We start from the raw sequence: 19,636 nt of genomic DNA, 5'->3' as shown, positions 1-19,636 counted from the left end.
GAAAATATTGAAGCCTGACCACATAAAGTAGGGAAAACAGCAGAGCACACCACTTGTCCAACCTAAGGCAGATACAAAATAAAACAAAATGGCCTAAATGCAGGTCCTGATGTGGTGTTCCTTCATGATGGAATTGAACAGGAAAAAAATGAGGATACAAGAGCGTGTCACCATTCTCCTATCCCAGGATAGGATAGAATGGTGATAGGAGAGTGTCACCATTCTCCTATCCCAGGCAGAATCTCTATGATCGCTTTCTATCTTTTGGAAAGTAGATCGGTCCTGCTGCTTCACCACTGACAGAGAAGTTAACCCATGGCCTTCTTTTCTGTTTCTTCTGTCTTTTAAATTTTGTGCTCCTCAATTTTCTTAGCTTTTCTTGGGAGCGTATATGCATTCACTTCTCCTTATTGTCATCATCTTGATAGCTTACAATTACATAGCATTTTCCACTTTCTACACTCTTTCAAACATCCCACAGCCCCCTATGTAGTAGTATTATTCCCAGTTTACTCAGGAAATGAAGCCAGTATTAACAGACTCACTATTTATATGCATGATCCATTTCCACCCCCATCCTGAGAAAAGGATTTATTGTGATTTCACATTTATAAGCATTACATAAATGACTTTCCCATGTAAGTAAAACTTCTTCCTTTGGACACCAAACACAAAAATCATTCAAAATGGATTAGAGACCTAAATGTGAAACCTGAAACCACAAAACTCCTAGAAGAAAACGTAGGCCATAACTTTGGCATTGGCCATAGCATCGCTTTTCTAGATATGTTTCCTCAGGCAAGACAAGCAAAAGCAAAAATAAACTATTGGAACTACATCAAAAAAAAAGGCTTTTGTACAGCAAAGGAAACGGTCAATAAGAGGAAAAGATAACCTATTGAAATGGAGAAGATATTTGCAAATGATACATCTAATAAGAGGTTAATATCCAAAGCATATAAAGAACTTATACAACTCAACACACACACACAAAAACCAAATAACACAATTAAAAATGGGCAGAGGACTTAAATAGACATTTTTCCAAAGAAGACATTTAGATGGTCAACAGACACATGAAAAGACACTCAACATCACTCATCATCAGGGAAATACAAATCAAAATCAAAATGAGATATCACCTTAAACTGTCAGAATGGCTAGTAATCAAAAAAAAAAAAAAAAAAAACAAGACATAACAATGTTGGCATGGGTGTAGAGAAAAGAGAACCCTCATGTACTGTTGGTGGGAATGTAAACTGGTGCAGCCACTGTGGAAAACACTATGGACATTCTTCAAAAAATTAAAAATAGAAATATCATAAGATCTAGTAATTTCACTACTAGGTATTACCACCCCCATAAAAAAAAAAACTAAAACACTAATTTGAAAAAATATATACACCCTATGTTCATTGCAACATTATTTACAACAGCTAAGATATGGAAGCAACATAAGTGTCCATTGTTGAATAGACAAAGAAGATGTGATACACACACACACACACACACACACACACACACACACACTGGAATATTACTCAGCCATAAAAAATAAGATCTTGTCATTTATAACAACATGGATGAACCCAGAGGGTATTATGCTAAGTGAAATAAGTCTGGAGAGAAAGACAAACCTATATGGTTTCACTTATATGTAGAATTTAAAAGACAAAACAAAGTAGAAACAGACCCATAATACAGAGAACAAACTGATGGTTGCCAGAGGGGAGGAAGATGGGGGAATGGGCAAAATGGGTGAAGGAGAGTGGGGGACACAGGTTTCCAGTTATGGGATGAATAAGTCATGGAAATAAAAGGCACAGCATGGGGAATACAATCAGTGGTATTGTAATAGTATTGTATGGTGACAGATGGCAGCTTCACTTATGGTGAGCATAGCATAACCTATAGAGGCTTCCAATCACTGTTTGTACACCTGAAACTAATATAACAGGTGTCAACTATACTTCAACTTTAAAAAAAAAAAGCTTATATGTCACAAAGGATAGCAATGTAATTTAACCTTTTCTTTTTTATTTTTTTAACTTTTTAAAAAATGTTTAATGTTTTATTTTTACATATATATATATTTGAGACACAGAGAGAGAGAGAACACAAGCAGGGGAGGGGCAGAGAGAGGAAGACAGAATCTGAAGCAGGCTCCAGGCTTTGAGCTGTCAGCACAGAGCCCAATGTGGGGCTCAAACTCATGAGCAGTGAGATCATGACCTGAGCCTGTCAGACGCTTAACCAACTGAGCCACCCAGTTGCCCCTAATTTAACCTTTTCTTGAAGCCACAAGGTTGTCATCATAAAGATCTTGTCATTTTACAAAGATGTATAATATAGTTTTGATTTTTTTTTTGAGTCTAGCATTTTTTCCCCCTTATTATAATCAGGCTATCTGCTGTGGCTTCTTATTTTAATAGGCCTGCCTCTTATAGTTCCGTTTCTGTTTCAAATCCTGCAGACTCATCTAAACCAAGAATTAGATTATGGTTCATTATGAATCATGTTCATTAAGAATTGCATGTTAGATAAGGTTCAAAGGATGATACACAAATTAATGTTAATGGGTTTGATGCAGAGACCTTAAAGCGATTTCACTTTTCAAAGAAAGCCCTTTTCAACTTACTTTCTATTCAGGGCCATGTTAAGAAAGGAAAACCTCAGGTTGCTAAAGTCTAAACTTCAGATAAGCCAGGTGGTTGTGAATTTTGATTTCCATTTTCATTCACAGCTACCCAATTTCTTACATTCTCCTGTGAATTATTTTCAAACAAGACAAAGTAGTAATCTCTGAGTAATGTTACTTTTTTGTTCCAGTGTTATTGGTATAATTTTAAGTCATAGAAATTTGTATAATCTAGCCCCCAAATTGCTCTTATTAATAGTTCAGGAAGAAAAAGAAACAAAAACCATTATCAAAGTTGATAATTGATGTAAAACATCATTTCCAAGCATTGTTCAGTTTAAAGAGAGGAAAGTCCCCTGGACTAGAAGTCAAGAAATTGACTAAGTCATTTTATCTATCTAGTCCAAATAGTCTGTTTTTGTTTTTAATTAACTGACATGATTGAACAAAAATGATTTTTAAGGTCCCACTCAGCTCTCAGATATCCTGGCATTTAAAATAAGATCTGAATAGCACAAAATCGATGAGAGAGCGACATCTAGTGGCTTCTTAGTTTATACACACCCGGACTAACAATTCCAATGAATTACTGATTACTACAGTAATCACTGATTACTACAATCTCATACATTAAAATATTTAGAATTTTGCAACCTAGATGAATCTAGACAATCATCTAGTTCAAACCTCTCACTTTACACTCATGACAACTGAGAACCAAAGTGGCCATATCCTTGCTTAAAGACACACAGCTAAAGGTTACCCAAAGTCTACTGACTCTAAATCTGGTGTGTTTGTGTTTTACAATTTTATGTTCCCCACAAAAGCCAACAAAGGCAAGAAACAATACCATAAAAGACCAAGGAGATTTTATTCCTTTGTGCAAGATCATCATCTGTTGATGGTTATCATACTGTTTTGTAATGTTTGTTTACATATTTAACTGACCCCATTCATTAGTCATGAGTTTCATGAGGCTAGGGACCCAGTTCTCACTCATTTTTGCAGCCCCAGCACCTAGAGTTATACTGAACCTATCATTCAGGCTCAAATCTATTATCTTTCATCTATCTACCTAACTATCACTCAAGGTTTAATAACATACCATCAATACATTATTTTTAAATTCACTGAGGAGTGTGTAACTTTATAAAATAAGAAGGTAACTGTATTTTACGTGTGGCCAAAAACAAGACAAATTTACTGAACTATTTTTTCCCAACTCTCTTTTGGAAAACTACCTGTCTCTATTCCACATCACTCAGATGGGGCTGACCGAGTCTTTCTCAGCCCCAGAAGTTCATGATCTAGGGCTGGCCAGTATCACTTTGTCTTCTCCCTAGCCAAAGTGACTGGTTTGGGGACTTTTCTGCTGAAGCCACTGGGAAAGATGCCTCCTCTTTGTCTGGAATCTTGAGCTATACATGTTTAAAGATGACACAGACTTGGAATAGTCAGTGGCCATTCTTCCTGCCACATGGAAAAAGCTCCCCTAAAAAGAGAGAGCAGATGAAGGAAAACAGAGATAGAGACAGTGGCCTGGCATTTTCAAATACCCTGAATCTGGCCATGCATTTTCTTTTTGCTTAAACTATCTTAAATGGGCTTCTGTCCCTTGAAAATAAGTGCTGATAACACTAAAATATGTGGCTCAAAAAGCAATTGAGGACAAGTCTTTAAAATTTAGTTCCCAACTGTTTCCATGTAAAACAAGGCAACAGTATCACTTGATGTGAATAGAAAGCCATATCCTAGATATGAAATATGAATTATCTCTTCCTCTTTCTCCAAATGCCTGTAAAATGCATTACCTGATTCCATAATTGAATATTTATTGATAGCCTCTATGTTGAGATATTTTATTTCTTTAAGCATATTGTGAACTTCCCAAAGGTACAAATCACAGAATAGCTTAGAACAAAGCAGGGCCCCTGGGTGGCTCAGTTGGTTAAGTGTCCTACTTCAGCTCAGGTCATGATCTCATGGTTCGTGGGTTCAAGCCCTGCATTGGGCTCTGTGTTGACAGCTCAGAGCCTGAAGCCTGCTTGGGATTCTGTGTTTCCCTCTCTCTCTCTCTGCCCCTCCCCCACTTTTGCACACACGCACACCCTCTCTCTCAAAAATAAACTTTAAAACATTTTTTAAAAGATGATTCTTTTTTTTTAATGTTTATTTTTGATGGGGGGCGGGGGGGTCAGAGAGAGGGAGACACAGATTCTGAAGCAGGCTCCAGGCTCCAAGCTGTCAGCACAGAGCCTGATGTAGGACTTGAACTCATGGACCAGGAGATCACTACCTGAGCCAAAGTCAGACACTCAACCGAGCTACCCAGATGCCCCTAATTTTTTTTTTTAAAAAAAGAACAAAGCAAGCACTTAGTGAATATTTCTTAATGTGTATAAGGTCTAAATTGTGTATAACTATTTAGTTATATATAACATCCTCAGAAAATATTTTATGAGAATTATTTCAAATGAAGAAAAAAGAATTTCCTAGTTAAATAAAACTTGCAATAGGGAGAGACTTATTATATAATTTGCAGAATTGCCTCCTAAGTGGTTCATCTCATGTGGCTGTGGCTGCTAGTTTCCCACTAAAATCTGTTCTTCCTAACAGAAATTAAGCCAGGTACGTGACTATCCAGGTAGAGACTGAATTCCCCAGCCTCCCTAGAAGCTATGTAGCTAAGATTGGACCAATGGGACATGAATAGAAGTGATTATATGCCACTTATGGGTCTGGACGTTCCAAAATTTAGCTTGAGAAATTTCATTATCTTTTTCCTTTTTTTGTACATTGAAATACAGAAGTGCCAGTAACCCATACAGATGAGAACAATACTCTAGGCCAGGAGTCAGTAAACTATAGTCCACAGACCAGCCACCTGTTTTTTTTTTGTAAATAAAATATTGGAACACTGCTAGTCCATTTGTTTACATAGTGTCTATAGCTGCTTCTGCACTACAGTGACAGAGTTGAGTAGTTGCAATAAATACTGTATTGGCCTGCAAACCTACAATATATACTATCTGGCTCTTTCAGAAAAAGTTGCCAGACATAGGGAGTCACTATGGCTAGGGGAAAGCATAAATGTTCCACCATGGTCTATTTGGTTCCAGAAAGGTTATACCACCAGAGGGCTCCACTTTAATTGACCCTGCAAGCTGAGAAGAACTGAGCCAACTATATAGGTCCTCAAACTAGCTCAGTGGCTCAGATTGAAATCCCAGTATCAACCCTGCTAAGGCAGTTCTTGAGAAGATGAATTAGGATTATCCAAAAATTCAATGGGAAGGTGTAATAGTTAATTTTGTGTGCCAACTTGCTAGGCCATGTGGTGCCCAGACATCAGTAAAACATTTCAGGGGTTGTGTCTGTGAGCACGTTTCTAAGTAAGAAAAACATTTCAATGAGTAGACTGAGTAAAGCAGATTACTCTCCCTAATGTGTGTGGGCCTCATCTAATCAATTGAAGGCCTGAACAGAACAAAAAGTTTGAGTTAGAGGGAACTCCTCTTGCCTGATTTATTTGAGCTAGAACATCGGTCTTTTCCTGCCTTCAGACTCCAACTGAAATATCAGCTCCTCTTGGGTCAGAAGATCTCCTTCTGGCTTTCAGACTAGAACTTACACCACTACTTTCCTAGATTTCCAGCTTGCTGACTGCAGATGTTGGGACTTAACCTCCATAATTACATAAGCCAATTCCTGATATTTTGATAACAAATCAATCTCTCTCTCTCTCTCTCTACACACACACACACACACACACACACACACACACACACATCCTATTAGTTCTGTTTCTCTGGAGAACCTTAATACAGAGGATATTTCAAAGACATATATGTTAATCACCCATATATTCCTATACAAAACAGAAAATATGTTTTCATTCATAATCACAAGTCGTCATAATTGCATCACTAGGTAATAAACATTAAGGGAAAACATGGATATGTGCAGATTGTGTGTGTGTGTGTGTGTGTGTGCAGATTTGTTTGAAATAAAAATGAGCTGGTGGTGTCATTCAGTTAGAAAACCAGAATAGCTTAGAACAGGTGGTCCTTTACCAATTAGCACTCAAAGTCTACATTTTCAAAAGCATTTCCAGATTATTACCTTAATACACAATTTTCCTTTAGATTTGATCACGTCCAAAGACATGCACAGGTGGAAGTTCATCCTTTCAGACCAGTGTTCTCAGTTGGGTGTGATTTTGCCCCCACAAGACATTTGGCAATGTCTGGAGACACTTTTGGTTGTCATAACCAGGAGAAGGATGTTACTGGCATCTTGTGTGTTGCTGCCAGGGATACAGCTAAGCATCCTACAATGCATAGAACAGCCCCCTCCCCAACAAAGATTTATTTTGGCTCAAAATGTCAATAGTGCCGAGGTTGAGAAAAACCCTGCTTTAGACAAAAGATTGTGCTATCTGAGTGAGATAACATATCAAAGTCAAACAGTCATTTATTTAGTGAAAATGAATTCAGAACCTTTCCTGGAAGCTGGTTTTCATGGAGAAAAGTGCGTAGAAGAATGTGAGGTTCCTGAGTACCTTCAGGGAATGGCAGAGGTACCCCACAAAGAAATGAGAAGGGAGAAACACCAAAGACAAATTACACACATTTACAAATTTACAACTCACTTTAGAGAAAAGCGTGCCCTTTGGAGAGGAGGTACAGAACTTCCAAAAAGCTATTCAAATTCAAATTCCTAGGAGGCAAGGAGCCTATGATTTCTTGTGTGCATCAAACTTGAGCTTTAGTTTCTAGAAGAACTCAATTGGTTCTTCTCTGACAAAATTAAGCAGAAAACTATGAGTTAAAAAGTAAAGAATCAATGCCTGAGCTGTGTCTCTAGACCAGTGTCTCTAAGCCCTGGGTGTCAGACACCAGGCATTGAACCCACCCTCCTACCCCAAGAGGGCACTGTGGTAACTACTGTTTAAAACCTAGCTTAACTTGCTCTTTCTTTCTGTGCAGATAGCCTTCTCGCAGCCATGGTGAATGTTGCTAAAACCCACTGGACTTTCTGCAAGAAGTGTGGCAAGCACCAAAGTGACACAGTACGAGAAAGGAAAAGATTTTCTTTATGCCGAGGGAAAGAGGCGTTATGACAGGAAGCAGAGTGGCTATGGAGGGCAAACTAAGCCTACTTTCCAGAAAAAGGCTAAAACTACAAAGAAGATTATGCTGAGGCTTGAATGTGTTGAGCCCAACTACAGATAAGAGAATGCTGGCTATTAAGAGATGCAAGCATTTTGAGCTGGAAGGAGATAAGAAGAGAACGGGCCAAGTGATACAGTTCTAAGCTTCATATTTGTTACATTATGAAGACAATAAAATATTGAGGTTATGTTCATTTCAAAAAAATAAAATAAAATAAAACCTGGCTTAACTTAAGTCAGCTTAACTCCAAGCTTCATGTATTACCGGGATCCTGGCAAGAACAGCTGGAATTCACAAACTGGGTAATTTTGAAGAAACTTTAATGAAAGGACTATTTCCAAAGATATGAGCATGATATAGGGAAAGCTCAGGAGATAGTGCACTACTTCGTACTAATAATACCACCTTTACTCCTGAAGGGGTATTTGGAGGGAGCATTTCTCTAACCACTGGATTCAGAGAGCTGCTTAGGAAGGACAGCCTAATGAGGGCTATGACATTCAATCAAGGGATGCAGCCAGGCCATGAAGACCCTAAAAGAAAGCAACTGAGAAATAAATATATTCGTTTCACTCCCTTTGCTTCTTCTTTTTTAAAATTTTTAAAAATGTTTATTTATTTTTGAAGGAGACAGAGCATGAGTGAAAGAGGGGTAGAAAGAGAGGGAGACACAAGAATCTGAAGCAGGCTCCAGGCTCTGAGCTGTCAGCACAGAGCCCAATGCAGGGCTTGAGCCCATGAAGGGTAAGATCATGACCTGAACCAAAGTTGGATGCTTAAGTGACTGAGCCACCCAAGTGCCCCAGCCCCCTCGCTCCTACTGATCACCTTCTGGTGCTTCTCATCGACAAAATCCAATGGGCACTGAGAAAGCAAGAGGATCATTTGATGAAGGTCAGTGTCTGAATCCATTCAGGCTGCTATAACAGAATACCATAGAGTAGGTAGGTGGCTTATAAACAACAGAAATTTATTTCTCATAGTTGGAGGCTGAGAAGTCCAAGATCAAGGCACCAGAAGATTTGATGTGTAGTGAGAGCTGCTTCCTGGTTCATAGATGGCTGTCTTCATGCTTTATTCTCACATGGTGGAAGGGGTAAGAGAGCTCTCTACAGTTTATTTTATAAGGGTATTGTCTAGTTTGCTCATATTGCCCCCATAAAATGCCATGGACTGGGTGGCATATAAACATAGAAATTAACTTCTCACAGTTCCGGAGGCGGGGAAATCCAAGATCAAGTCACCAGCAGATGTGATGTCTGGTAAGAGCCATTTCCTGGTTCATAGATGGCTGTCTGCATGCTGTGTCATGGCGGAAGGGGTGAGAGAGTTCTTTGCAATCCTTTCTATGAGGACAACGATTCCACTCACGAGGCCTCCACTCTCAAGACATAATCACCACCCAAAGGTCTCACTTCCTAATACCATCATATTGGTGGTTAGGATTGCCACATATGAACTGTTGGGGAGACACAAACATTCATTCTATAATAGTCAGTCTCCAAGTCAGACCCAGGGGAAGAGTAGGAAGTAGATCTTGAGGAATGCATTCTTGTCCTTAATTCAAATGAAAACTTTGTGTCACCAATACATAGCAACCATTTTATTCTGATTGATACCCATTCATTCACGTTCTCACCTGAAAACTAAATGTTAGCCAGCATCATTATTCTTCATATTATAAGGAAGGGTGGAAACAATGAGAAAAAGAAAGTTAAATAATATCTAGCACAGCTGCTACAATCCCTACTTCTATAGCTGCTCACCAGCCTAAAGCTGGTAATCATGGCTGTCTTCTTCCCCCACTTACTTCAAAGTCCCTTTACCCTCTGATAGCATCTCAGCTGGATTCTTTAATTGGTAGGGATATCCAAATAATTTATTTCCATGGTATATAAGCCTTTGCTGACCTTGTCTTTATTGGACTGCCACAGTTTTTACATTGAACAGGACTATTTGTCATGGCAGTATTATGAGGTACTCTAGTGATTCTCTGGGTCCTAAACATAATCTTCCCCATACCCACTGTAGAGTGGAAACCCAATTTCCCATTAATTAACAGGATTAGACATCCTGGCTAGTACAGGGAGGTGTGGAGAAGGTAAGGAAGTAAAGCTAGATCCCAAATAAGGAAGACCACTTCCTTCTGCCTCCACTCCATACCACTACAATCCACTCTCTATGGGACAGAGTGACAATCCTAAAACAAATCTGATAGGCCCATTCCTTCTTACTGTTCTTCATTGCTCCTGGTAAAAAGTCTGAACTCTTTACATATTGGCCATTATCTCTAAATTCTGCCTTTCTGTCCAGGACTTTCTTTTACCACTACCCCATTTCTATGTGGGCCCTTATAGACACACAATTTTAAACATCTTTCAGTTTTGTTTTGTTGTTTTCCATGTGCTGAGATTACTCTTCACTTGCAAGATTGTCATTCAGCAAAGAAAAATTACAATTGTGATCTAAGTCCATATATATATATATATATATATATATATATATATATATATATATAAAGAAAACAGGTAACATAACCTATTTGTCCTTGAAAACCTTTCTGGAACAATTAACCAATAAATATATGGTAAACACATGCTATGTATTCAACCCTTGCTAAAGGTGCAACGACTAATACAGTGACATAAAACAACATTTCTGTCTTCAGTTAGCTTTATAAATAATATGGAGACAATATTCTTAAACATTAAAATAAAAACTAAAAATGATAAAAGATACAAACACTAAGATCAAAATGAAACAGAAGTGCCTTCATATGCTTTCATATGATCATCTATTGTTGCCAGGAAATAACTTAATGTTGGGGTAATGGAGTTTGTGAGAGGAAGAAACACAAATTTCGGAGACAAATAGACCTGTGGTCCATTCCTAGCCCTGATTTTACTAACTGAATAATGAACAAACCACTTAACTCTCCTAAATCTGTTTCCTCCATGATGAAGTACTACGCAGAATAATTAAGAGGATTAAATGAATTGCTCAAAAGTAGTTGCTGTTATTAAGATGAGATTTCTACCTTGAACACATATATTTAAGTGAAAGACATCTAGACTGGAACCCGTTAAAAAGAAAAACACAGGCCCAAGATGGAGTCACATATGCTACACCAAATCCCCAAACCAGGGCTTAATACTTAATCTAATTGCAGTTTCAACCTCCTTCAGAAATGTAGTTTTAACAGAACAATCAGGAATTTTCTGGTCAGCCCCAATGAGGTCATCTGCCAGGCAGGCCCCTTCCATCCCCCAAAGGATGATGAGGTAATCTGATGATAAGACCCCCAGGCCCCCCACCCCACAGACTCCCACCCCTGCTCTCAGGGAAAGTAACGTTGGTTGAAACATTTCTTTTTGCTAATGACTTCTTGTCCCACCATTCTTCCCATGAAACCTTTTCCATTTTGTTCTACTCCTCTGGAAGCTCCCCTCTACTTGCTAGATGGGATGATGCCAGATTCATGAATAGCTTAATAAAACCTATTAAATCTTCAAATTTACTCAGTTGGATTTTTGTTAACACCCTTGATATGTAAATGACTATCCAGCAGATAGAGGGCTCCTGACTGGTGAGAAGAATCCCATCTCTATCTATCTTGGAGGGAGAAATGTCTCTGGAAAGAAATTGGCTTCTAGCACCTTATGAGTAATGGGACGCACACTGGTCCTATAGGCCTGCTTAGAAAAAGGGTGAGGTGAGATACTGAAAATGTGCCTCTCAACTGCCATGAGGCATATTAAGGTCTTCAATATGTGCTCGATTTCAAGAGAACTGTGTACCAATATGTGCTCTAGAAATACACGGTAACTATGAGTTTGCTAAAGTCTTATGCTAGGCTTTGAGAGATGGCAATGGTTAGATGGATCTTTAATGGTAAGTACATGACCAAGTGAGCATAGGCCAGGCCACAGAAAAACAATATGTCAGTTTTCCTGGGCTACCTCTATTTCACTGAAAGTTAAAGGGCAGAGAAGAAACATAAACTGGAAAGCGATTAGGATCCAAGCTGTGAAGATGTTTTAATGCTAGGATAAAGATGACCATTGCTCCAGGCAATGAAAGACCATTGTAAGGTTCCCAGCAGAGAAGAGATAGGACAAAAGTGAAGATTAATTCAGAGGGATATATCAGTATAGTTCCTAATGAACCTAGAATAAGTCTGAGAGGGTAATTAGCTAGAACATTCATTTCCCCAAACATAATTCACTTGTAGAGCCTTTTAGAGTTTGCAAAGTACTTTTCATACATCTACTTTCATTTAACTATCCCAACAAGTTCCAGAATCATGTGTTATTCTTATCCTTATTTTATAGATGAAAAACACATACATCACACAGGGTCCCACCAGAGAACAGATGGCAAACTTGAATTAGAGTAATTTAAAGTATTTATTTACAGCAGGTTATAAAAGGATAGTCGAGGTGTAGAGAACCTGGGGCCAGTAATAGTGGGAAATCTGTAACCACTCCTAGGCCAGGAAGGGTGAAAAAAGCCAGCTGTACTGGAACCTACAAGCAAACAGTTGTGTAGAAAGAAGTGCCCTGACATGAGCAGTGACCTTTAGCAGTAAAACATCAGCTGGCCAAGTCAACCTCCTCTCATGGAAGTGCTGGTGGAATAAATACCATGGTTTTGTTCTCTGCCCTCCCATCTCCTGTTGAGGGTCCCATAAATTGGAGGCAACAAGAAACTAATGACCCATAAGTCTATGGATACAGGACAAACCTTTGCCCCTTCAACAGCTTCTCTAGTCTCTCCCCCATATGAAAAGTTTATGCCCTAACACAAAAGACATATGAAATCCCCTAAGACTGTATGGCATCATGGAGCAATGTTGGTTCAATAATATTCCCTCATGATACCTAAATGTTAGCTACCCCTGGTATTCTTCATATGTGAAAGAAGGAAAAGTCAAGTGAAGAGGGAAAAAAGAAAGAAGTGATGTAAAACATAATTGCTACAATCCATACTTCTTCCTGATCATAAAAGCTAAGTTGGTAATCATAGCACCAGAACCAGCTTCATAGGTGTATTTCCTGTGTGGCCAAATGGAGCCCTGAATTCAGAAGGGCTCTCTGAATTAGTTAATACTCTCCTATTGATATACTGAAGTTCTTGATAATATTTGAGCAAGGGGCCCCACATTTTTATTTTGCCCTGGGTTCTACAAATTATGTAGCCAATCCAGCATAGCTTCCTTTTTATAGCATCTATTCAAGTTAACTTAGCCTTTGTTGAAATTTGGCTAGACAGGATTCTTTACCACTAGGTAAAAGTAGATGACCCAAACCTTCCTTCCTTGCCTTTATTGAGTTTTCCAGTGCGTAAAACATTAGGTAAGGAAGTACTATAAAATGGCTCGTCAATATTCTGGATTCCTGACAAAATCCTCCTTTATGTAGCAGAAACCTATTTGCCCTCTACTAATCAGGATCAGTCATTCTGACCTGAACAGCAATCTTTAATTCTTCCTGTAGGTACAGCAGCCTATGGAGCCCCCAAAGGCCAGGAGGCAGTCCCAACCAACTCATCTGAATCATGACTGTACCCTCTTAGGGACTAGGACCTTCAAAATGATCCAGCCCACAGGTATAAGAATGAGAAGCAAAAATTCTTCAGATGAGTTATTAAGGGCTAACAATGAGAAGCATCTCTCCTTTGTCCTTCAACTTATGAATTCTGGGCATGGAGTTAAAGGCCCTATATACTGGCAAAAATTTAGGGCATATACCCAATGGTATACTGGTAAATGTTTAACAACCAGCTCCCTGGGAAAACAATAAGCCCTGATTTGTAGGATTTGCCAGTTCTGAGGTATAAATATTCCCACTATGGCTAATTTCAAGCTACTAATGTCTGAATGCTGAGTTAGGAACAGATATGCAGTATATATAGTATTTTACCACACTGATAAAACAGACAAAAATGAGCTCAAGAACATAGACAATATTTAATGTAGTAAAATAATTAGGAAGTGGTAAGTTTTTAATATGTTATCTTTTAAAATATATTTAATTGTAAGTTTATATAACTATAAATTATAAACATATGTGTGTATGTAGCCAAAATGTAAAATTATTTTAAAATAAAATTTCTAAACTTTTTATTTTGAAATAACTTTATAATCACATAAGAGTTGCAAAGACAGTACAGAGTTCCCATATGCCCTTCACCCAGCTCCCTCTAATATTATCATCCTATGTGCCTGTGGTACATTTATGAAAGCTAAGATATTGACACTAGTGCAATATACAAAATAAATTCCAGACTTTATTTGAATTTCATCAGTCTTTTCCACTAATTTTTTTTTTTCCGGTACCAGAATCCAATTCAGGATACCACACTGCACTTAATATAATTTAATTTTTAACCATGGCTATGCTTAACAACTGAAAATTCCTGAATAGTCTTGCAGTTGTTTATATTATAACCAGAAGCTGATTATTTGCAGTCGTTGTAATTGGCATTTCACTGGAGCAAGCCAGGCACCTATCCTTATAAGCAGGTTGTATGGGCCTCCAAGAATGTCTGTGTCAGTTTTTCCTTGCACTAAACACTAGGCTGGGGTACTCTGTTAGGTATTGTAAAAAAAAAAAAAAAACAAAAAACAAAAAACCAATATTTGTTCTTTCACAGTGTTTTTCAGCCAATGTGCAGAATGATGAAGTACAAAGGCAGCTAAGATACGCATGGGCTATGGAGTAGTGCTGTGTGGTAGTTACTAGTTCTAGTTTTAGTACTATATCTAGGTATCCAGAGCTAGATCAACTGCACCAAATTCCATGCCTGCTTGCATGGTTTTGAAACTATATTTAAAGGCAAAGGGGGAAGCCTGAGGAAACTAACTTTTTTTTACTTTTCTGGTTTGTTCAGAAGTTTGATAAGTCACATGGCTTTAAGTAGGTTCTTGAGAGTTAAGAAAATTAAAAAAAAAAATTGGTAGGTGTTATTGACAACAACAAAAAAAGAACACAGGCCTTTATTATAGAGAGAATATGATCTTCTGCGGGATGAAGTAGAGAAAACATTCAATTAAAGTATTGCAAGTCCAAAGGTAAAGAAAGTAATTAAATTTTTAAAAAGATATGTATATGAATTCTCAGTCTCAGGAAGCAGGTATCTTAGGAGATCCAGGAGAAACTAGGGTAGCTTGGAAAATATGCTTGTTTTACTTATTAAAAATGAGCACTAGACAACTGAAAGCAAAATAAAAGAAGAAAGCCTGATTATGCTGGAGGAAGCCGAGGTTCCCTTAAAAATTATTATATCAGAGGAAAGAGAGGAAAATTATTATATCTTTAAGAAAAGAATAAATACATATAAAATGGAGTAACTTCAAAATGTAGTACAGAAAGATATTCTCCAAAAAGGTAGGAGAGAGGAACCTGAGTGGCTCAGTCGGTTAAGCGTCTGACTACGACTCAGCTCATGATCTCGTGGTTTGTGAGTTTGAGCTCTGCATCGGGCTCTGTGCTGACAGCTCGGAGCCTGTAGCCTGATTTGTATTCTGCGTCTCCTCCTCTCTCTGCCCCTCCCATGCTCATGCTCTCTCTCTGTCTCTCAATAATGAATGAACATTAAAAAAAATTTTTTTAGGGGCGCCTGGGTGGCTCAGTTGGTTAGGCGTCCAACTTCAGCTCGGGTCATGAACTCACGGTTCGTGGGTTTGAGCCCCACGTTGGGCTCTGTGCTGACAGCTCAGAGCCTGGAGCCTGCTTCGGATTCTGTGTCTCCCTCTCTCTCTGCCCCCTCCCCCACTCATGATCTGTTTCTCTCTGTCTCAAAAATAAATAAACATAAAAGAAATTAAAAAATTTTTTTAAAAAGGTAGGAGAAAGCGGGGGGGGAGGGGTTCAATGTTATTAGATTAGAACAATAACTGAGATCCACTGAAATCAAATCTAACAGAGGATGGAAAGCAAGGTCTCTAAACAAACTAGAATAACTCACTTATAAGAAACAAGGATTCAAATACCATAGAGAGTACCCTCTTCAAGGTATAGTTAGGCTATTTTGGAACTATCTACCAAAGATTGACAGTGTCATTGGAAGTGCCCTAAGAACATTTGGATAGATTTGACAGGGAAACCAGAAACATTGGTGCAAAGTACTCCAAGAATTAGTGGGTGAGTTTCAAGTTGACAGTTATTATACCTGTGCCCAGAATGAACATCATCTTCTAAAATTGCATCAGCATTATCTTCTGTGCTATTATCTATACAGATGTATTTTGTATGGTATGAACGTGCATGATCATTGGTGTCATTTCTAATGGAATTCACAATTTTAATCATATTTTTTAGATTAATTGTAAGGAAATTAAAAGGAAAAAAATCCACATCAGTAGGGACCACATATCTGATAGCTCTAAAGATCTTACACTAAAACATAAGCCAAGATTTATTTGGAAAGCACTGTCACTCCAAGTGTGATTGATGGGTAATTTTTACTGTAATAATGAACACTTTATAAGTGTAGTGTCACATTTTCCAAAGTGCATTCATGAAACAACGATTTCTGTTACATACTGTTAGAAGTTCAACATCCCTGCCTCCTCTCCTCACAAAATAACTCCCACAAAAACTTAAGTGAAATAGCACCAAAATTTATTTATAGTGAAGATATTGCCAAATGAATCACAAACACATTTTGCCTTAGAGATATTACTCATAGCACCTGTCATGCTCAGCATCCCCTTCTAAAGGTGCCTACACTCCATACTGAAGAAAGTATCTGGTCCCTGCACCATGATGGCTATACCATATGACTAGTCCCTCAGCCACTGCTGAGGAGACTACGGGAAGCACCTGACTTTAAGGAACAACCAATCAACCCATAAGCTGGCCTGTAACTTATGATAATGTGGCTTGGTAATTAGACAGCCTCTCTGGTTCTCCTCCTTGGGAATTTGAACCATGATATATAAAGTAAATTGGTCAGCTGGTAAAAGGAGGAGGAGCAAGAGACAAGATTAACATATTCATGCTAATAGTGGAGTACTAGAGCTCAAAGTCACAACTTCTTGTTACTAGAGAGGACCTTGGATTTTGATTAACCATCAAACTACAGTCCCTGCAGTCTCACATGAGGCCCAATTGTTCAGTTTTCCCTGCAACCCTTGTGGCCTGGCTACATAGAGGAGATTCCTGTTCCTTTTCTACTTCATGTAGTTTTAGAATAAATTGCCCATTTGTCAAAATCACCAAGTGACTATTTCTTGCAACAAAAAGAGCACCTCTCCCCGTTCTTCATGTGATCATATTTATACTTACCTGGCCACATCCCAGCTGAGTGTTTTTCTGAGATATACTATCACCAAAGCAGAACTTGCCAGGCATATCTTCCATTGTTGCATACTCTTTGTACTTCCTTTTTAAAAAATGTTTTTACATGGATGAATAAAAAATTATTAGATAACTTTGAATCTTCTTTAATTCATATTTTTAAAAAGTTGATTATGTGCAATCTTCTGTTATTTGTAGCACTATTTGTTACAATTCATAAATAATTTTGTTTCACTTCTCAAGGTAGAGCTGTTGAGAGTCACTGTCCTAAAAAGTACCCAGGTTAGAGGGCTTAGTTTACAACAATGGATGTCAATCAACAGTTTTCTTCTTAGTAAATAGATAAAAGTTGAAAAACAACATGTTGTGCTCTAAATCTGGGATTGTTGGAAGCTCCCATTATCTTTGCTTAGCCCCTAAACGCACATATGATGGGGGGAAAATCTCTTCCTAACACCAGAGGGCACTGTGCCATTGGACTATCTCCCTGAGAGGTTCCCACACTGGGAGCTAATTTTTACAGCTTCTCCTACATTCCTGTAGCACATTCAATCTTTCAGAAAAGCCTTCTGCTCTTTCCTTTTTACCATCCTTTCACCAGGACTGTTCTGAGGTTGAATGAGAATAGGGGATTAAAAGAAGCTGCTAGAGGCCAAGTTGCACAGCAGTAAGAGGAATTTGCAATTGTTAGTCTATACTATTCTACCTCTAGCAAATTCAGTAATCTCCCAATCTTCTGGTCCTTGTTACCCTTACTTAAAATTAGGATACAATTCAGACAAATATATATAATGAGCATACCTAAATTGTTTTAGACTGGAAAGTAAAATCTTGTTAATTCTCATTCTAATTTAAAAATAAATCAGATTGGTCTACTTAAACCTATTAAAGTTCTATATAACTCCTGGAACTTCTTTTTTTTTTTTAACTTTTTTTTTTTTTTGTAACCTTTTATTCACTTTTGAGAGAAAGGGCATGAGTGGGGGAGGGGCAGAGAGAGAGACACAGAATCTGAAGCAAGCTCCAGGGTCTGAGCTGCCATCACAGAGCTTGATGTGGGGCTCCAACTCACAAACCATGAGATCATGGCCTGAGCCCAAGTCAGATGCTTAACCAACTGAGCCACCCAGGCACCCCACTCCTAGACCTTCTTAAGGAGAATACCCACCAAGTACTACCAATAATCTACTGTTATTATAAACTTCCTAGAGCTAGTTAGTTTAGGGAGTTTGGCCTCTTTCTTTCACAATACAAATTAAGAGGTAATTTTTCAAATAAGGTTTGTCTCAACACTTATTAATGCCCTTAACATTTATTGATAAACTGTGTGCCAGGCTTACATCTGCTAGATGCTAGCAAAAAAATACACAAGTTGTGCTTCCTGAAGTTTTCAATCTAGGAGACAATAAAAATAATTTTTTAATTGTGAAATTGAACTGATAGGTGCTACTGAGAGCTACATGAAACTACCAGCAAATGTAACATAGAGACTTGCTCCATCCAGTTAAGGGTGGTCAAGAAATAGTTCCTCTAAGTAAATGATTGAGATCTGACAAATAAGTAGGGTCTCAACAGGTAAAGGGTGTGGTGGGGGGGTAGACAGGGACGGAGGATGGGGAGAATAATCTCCGCACGTACAAAAAAAAAAATTGTGGGAGAACTAAGGGTTAAAGCTTACTGTAACTCCAGTTCAGTGTATAGTGAAGGGGCGAGAAAGTTGGGCAATCCGAGGACTTCAAAGCCGTAACTATATTTATTCTAAGAGTAACTGAAAAACCACATAAAGAGTTTTGAGCAGAATGTTGCCATGATCACATTTGTATTTGAAGACTATCCTGGCGCCACGTGAAAAACAAAATGCGGGGTTAGAAAGCTGTTTTTCTTTGTGGAAGGAAGACTCTCTAGGGCAGATTGTCGAGGATTAACGTTTAGAAAATATAATCCACAGAACAAGGTGATGAAATACATAAACTATGAATAAGCTCAGTGCACTTCTGATTTCAATTTAGTAACTGTTTTAAATTGGCTGGTAAAATAAATAAAAATAAGCCCGTTCGATTCCAAACACTGGGGCTTATGCGCCAGATCCGTGGAGTCAGGGTGTTTATTTCCTTAAGTAAAGGTTTCATTGTATTTTCATGGGCCCAAGGAAATGCTCTCGGACGCATTACAGATTGGCGGAAGTAATGTATTAAGGAATGTCCAAAGAAAGGCGCCGGTCCTTGGATCATTAAGGCTTGGGTCTTGGGAAGCCTGGACTACCATGAGGAGAGCACCATTCACCGCTACAAACAGAGACAGATCCCTGGGACGGCCTCAGAATTCGGCAGTCACGCGAAGTCAGGCAGAGAAGAAGCCTTAGGAAGCCTGGACTCTATTCCGGAATTCGTCCCAGTGACAGGGACAGTATTCAAGTCGCTGCAGACTTCCCGGAGGCTCAGGCCAAGCCCCTCCCACCCGCTACGGTGGCTGAGAAGGCCCTTGACTAATAGGCCAAGTCTGCGTACGTGAAAGCGCAAGTA

General features: G+C 38.5%; 1 long non-coding RNA gene and 1 pseudogene across 1 annotated transcript in view; one reads left to right on the top strand and one right to left on the bottom strand.

Moving 5' to 3' along the window:
* Positions 1 to 19,622, bottom strand: part of LOC115524934 — a 44,398-nt gene extending 24,776 nt beyond the window's left edge. Inside the window, exons 1-2 of the long non-coding RNA XR_003972267.2 lie at positions 18,793 to 19,622; positions 17,103 to 17,199 (exon numbers count right to left, since the gene is read on the bottom strand). This is a non-coding gene — a long non-coding RNA (uncharacterized LOC115524934). The remainder of the gene's footprint in view (positions 1 to 17,102; positions 17,200 to 18,792) is intronic.
* Positions 7,613 to 7,954, top strand: LOC115524931 (annotated as a pseudogene).
* Positions 19,623 to 19,636: the final 14 nt, after the last annotated feature.

The sequence above is a fragment of the Lynx canadensis genome, chromosome A1 (genome assembly GCF_007474595.2).
Source record: "Lynx canadensis isolate LIC74 chromosome A1, mLynCan4.pri.v2, whole genome shotgun sequence".
In the NCBI taxonomy this organism is placed as follows: Eukaryota; Metazoa; Chordata; class Mammalia; order Carnivora; family Felidae; genus Lynx; species Lynx canadensis.
Note: the sequence above shows the minus strand (reverse complement) of the source record. Positions and strands in the feature narration are given on the sequence as shown.